The sequence below is a fragment of the Limulus polyphemus genome, unplaced genomic scaffold, assembly GCF_000517525.1.
Source record: "Limulus polyphemus unplaced genomic scaffold, Limulus_polyphemus-2.1.2 Scaffold556, whole genome shotgun sequence".
NCBI lineage: Eukaryota > Metazoa > Arthropoda > Merostomata > Xiphosura > Limulidae > Limulus > Limulus polyphemus.
The window spans coordinates 293116-298176 of NW_013666166.1; positions in this window are offsets into that span (position 1 = coordinate 293116).

Below are 5061 nucleotides of genomic sequence, written 5' to 3' on the forward strand. Positions count from 1 at the left end.
CATACATACTTCCTATTATTGTTTATCAAACAACGAATCACATTTACTTTTCTATCTTTGCTTATCAAACAATGAAACATATATATTTCTTATTATTGTTTATTAGTGAGCCATAAATCTTGTTTTTATCAAACAGTCAACCATTCTGACTTTCCTCTTGTTATTTATTAGACATCGATCCATATTTTGTCCCATTATTGTTTAGTGAATAGTGAATCAGACTATTTTAATGCTTATCAAACACTGAACCATTCCTGCTCTCCTATTATTGTTTATCAAACATTGAACCATACCTGCTCAACTATTATCGCTTATCAAATACTGATCCATATTTACTTTCCTATTATTGCTTATCAAACACTGAACCATACTTGCTTTCCTATTAGTGTTTATCAAACACTGAACCATTCCTGCTCTCCTATTATTGTTTATCAAACACTGAACCATACTTTCTTTTAGTGCTTATCAAACACTGAACCATACTTGCTTTCCTATTAGTGTTTATCAAACACTGAACCATTCCTGCTCTCCTATTATTGTTTATCAAACACTGAACCATACTTTCTTTTAGTGCTTATCAAACACTGAATTATGCTTGCTTTCCTATTATTGCTTATCAAACACTGAACCATACTTGCTTTTAGTGCTTATCAAACACTGAACCATTCCTGCTCTCCTATTATTGTTTATCAAACACTGAACCATACCTGCTCACCTATTATCGCTTATCAAATACTGATCCATATTTACTTTCCTATTATTGCTTATCAAACACTGAACCATACCTGCTCACCTATTATCGCTTATCAAATACTGATCCATATTTACTTTCCTATTACTGTTTATCAAACACTGAATTATACTTGCTTTCCGATTATTGCTTATCAAACACTGAACCATACTTGCTCTCCTATTATTGTTTATCAAACATTGAATTATACTTGCTTTCCGATTATTGCTTATTAAACACTGATCCATATTTACTTTCCTATTATTGCTTATCAAACAATGAACCATATACTTACTTCCTATTATTGTATATCAAACAATTAATCCTTGTTTCCTTCCTATTATTATTCATTAAACAATGGACCACACTTACTTCCTATTATCGTTTATCAAACAAAGGACAACATTTATTTGGTATAATCGTTTATCAAACAATCTGTCACACTGACTTTCTATTATTGTTTATCAAATAAAGATCCATATTAACTTCCTATTATATCTCATCAAACAAAGATCCATATATATTTCTTTTAAATAAACTTACGTCTACATTTACTTGTCATTACGATATTCCTGAACTCGTTTTGAGCTCAGTAATATGCATATTTGATTCCAGTTTAGTAACCTTACCATTTTGAAATAATATAAATTCAAGATTTTTTATTTTTATAGTAAATATTCTTTATTACATTTGCAATGTTGACCGCAATGCTAAATTTGAACTAAACTAAAAGTCAGTTAGTCAAGTAATAACAATTTACTTTTTGGAATTTTCAACGATCTTGTTAGTATGAACGAGGTTTACGAAAAGTTTTTGCACTCGTTTCTGTTCTCTCTAAGTATTCCGAAATTGTAAATTGTTTGACAAGTATATTACAGATTATTGATTTAGTGAGTGTAATTTATATATTCACATTATGTTACCGTATACGTAAAATGATCAAATAAAGTTGTTGTTTTAAAAATATTGAAAATAAATTATTTCCATACAACCTATGATTTGTGTATTACATAGTTTCAAGGGCTCTGGAAGTACTCGACCTCCAATGTTATGTATACCTATTTTTTAACTCTTTAAAATTTTTCTGATGTTACACCGACTTGTGTTTTGTTTTATCAAACGAATATCATAAGTATTTATTATTTAAGATCATTGCTTAAAAACCATTTTATTACTAAGTTCTAAATCTCTCTATAAGGACCATGCCCCCGACCTACCTAACAGATGGAGCTATACTAATGTTTTCACAAGGCTTTGGGTATTTGAATCAATCACAAATGCCTAAAAATTTGCTTTAACTGAACTCTCTTTTTAAAAATGATAAAATGAACATGGAATTACAATACACAGAAAACACTTTGTCAAGCAACGTTCGGATCAAGTTCCTTTCTACTGGCGAAGGGCCTTAACCTTTCATAAACATGGTATGATCAAGTTAGTTTCTGTGTGTGCTATCAATCTACCCTCGTTTTTATCATTTTCAATTCAGCAAAAAGCATTTTTTTCACTAAACATTTATATGAATTGACACACGGCTTCCAAGTGTGAAATTATTCACTTCATTTTAATTCACGTGCAGATATGACACGAAACTTCAGCGGGTTGTCGAAGAGTGTCGAATATTCTAAATATGTGATTTGTATTTTTGTACGTTATGCGTATCTCCTATGTTGTAAAATATGAATTGTGTATCTTGATATATATATAGCTCGTACAATGAGGGCCCGGCATGGCCAGGTGGTTAGGGCGCTCGACATACTCTGTAGCACAATTGCTCATTGTACGTTTGTTTGTTTGTTGTGGATTTCGCGCAAAGCTACACGAGGGCTATCTGCGCTAGCCGTCCCTAATTTAGCAGTGTAAGACTAGAGGGAAGGCAGCTAGTCATCACCACCCACCGCCAATTCTTGGGCCACTTATTTACCAACGAATAGTGGGATTGACCGTCACATTATAACGCCCCCACGGCTGAAAGGGCGAGCATGTTTGGTATGATAGGAATTCGAACCCGCGACCCGCAGATTGCGAGTTTTTAATAAGATTCCCCACAAAATCTTTCTTTTATGTATTGTTTCTCGTAAACTTAAAACGATCCGATTACATCTTTAGCAAATACTTCATACGTAGGAAGTTAAGACAATTAAATATTGATTACACATAAACGATATTCATAAGAAGTCTCTTCTCTTATAATGTGTCTATAATTTCAGCATCATCTGTGGAACTGACATTACAATTTATCTCGGAGATATACTCGTTTACTTGTATGTAACACCGGGCTAGTTAACAATTAGACGACCCGAAAACTACATGTTGTAGTATCGTTAAATTACAAATACGAGTTAGCTGCTATATATATATAGTGCCACGACACATTTAATTCAACACAGACTGACTGAAACAGCAGTTTTCTCATCTTAAAAGCTGCCTAAACAGCGTCTACAACTGTTTTGTAATGTTCCATTTTGGTAACAAAAGTGAGTGGCGATTTCACAAAGTGGCCCAAAAATATATGTTGCTGTCATTATAGTGCTTTAATTTATGACACGTAATGACCTAAAAGTTTCCTTTTAGTAGCTACTTATATTATGGTTCTTTTTAAGAGCATTTACGTAAACTTGCTTAGCTTAATGTGAGCCTGTGTTCTCTGTATGTAATTTGACAGATTACTGAGAAAATCGGGTCTGGCGTGGCCTAGTGATTAGCGTGTCGGACTGTGAATCTGAAGGTCCACAGTTCGTGTTCCGTTACTGTAAAAATACGTCCCGCATCTTAAGACTATGTGTGGGTTATGAGATTGACGATCAAATTCCACTATCCGATTAAAATAATCCAAAGTTGGCATTGAGTATTGCTGAGTGAGTAGCTGCCATCCCTTATAGCTTATCAGTTTAAAATTAGAGACGTTTAACTTAAAACTTGTCGAATATACAGAGTATAATATCTATAGTTACAATCAGATTAGCCTGTCAATATGTTGTACTTGATGACGTCAGGTTAACCTGGTGAAATGTTCCAACTATAGATATTATATTCTGTTTATCCGACAATAAACAAGTTTTAAATTTCACATAATAAAATTTCCAAACTAAATAAACAAAATGCGAAAATCCAACTTTTGAACAAGGAGGAGCTGGTTTTATTTGATTCAAAATCTTGACTTCTCGACTAAAAGTAGCCACAGAAATATGAACTGTCCAATATTCGCTTCAAATTCGAAAACTCAGAGAAGCAGTTATGTCTGAGTGACTTCAAATAGGATTAAAGTAATAATGCGCCTATTATTAATTATTCCAAAAAGAGTTAACCTTTAGTAGTCAAAACTATAATTATTAATGCGTACGTTTTTATTTACGAATAATAATAACCGAAGTAAAGAAATAATATAGAAATATAACCTTATTTATCAATATAAACATTGAACAAACAGCACGAAAATCGAAGTATAGTGTTCGAAAGCAAACTGCCATGGCTCTGAAAATTCTAAAGAAACTAAATATGTTTTAATAGCAAGACATTCAAGAATAATTTCTGGCGCCAATAATTATTACACTAACCTTTAAGGAAAGATCCACTATTGAATGTACAAGAGTAAATTCTGAAACTTAACACCCAATCATGCTTTTTTCGTTAAATATCAGAACAGTGTAATAGAGCCTGATTCACCAGCAAAAATCTGAGACGTTTCGAGCTGCTCGCGCAGATTTCCATAAGCTTTACAAATCGCTCCCGCGAAAAAACAAAATAAAACAGTGATCATTTATGTCTTATGTGGGAATTTTGTAAAGAATTGCCTTATGTTACATGTTAAAAGCTTGCTAATTTTTCTGACAATACATTTGAGACTTAATTTATTTACATATCCCTGTTTTTTAACATGATAATTTTAGGAGTAGGCTTCCTAGTAATGTATCAAACCTGTCTTATTGTTTTTGGCTACACTATCACTAACTTTTGATCATAGCAAGCTACTCCCACAGATCAGAACTAACCCAGTAATTATTATTAGCTAACTTAATATACCTTTCTAGCTAGTTATGCGCAAAACCATAAAACAAAAGCCTATGAAGATTAGACGTTTACGATGTTTTAGCCATAATCCAAATAATACCTCACAAGGTTCGGTTAACTTAGGATATTTAGGCTACTCATAAATCCAAATATTAAGCCAATATTGCAAAACAATGCTAGTAATGAATAATATAAACTACAAAATATCTAGCTTCCCTGTAGCTCAGTGGTAAGTTTACTGGCTTATAATGCCAAAAATTGGGTTTCGATACCAGTTGCTAACAGAGCATAACCTATATTATTAGCTTTGAATAATATAT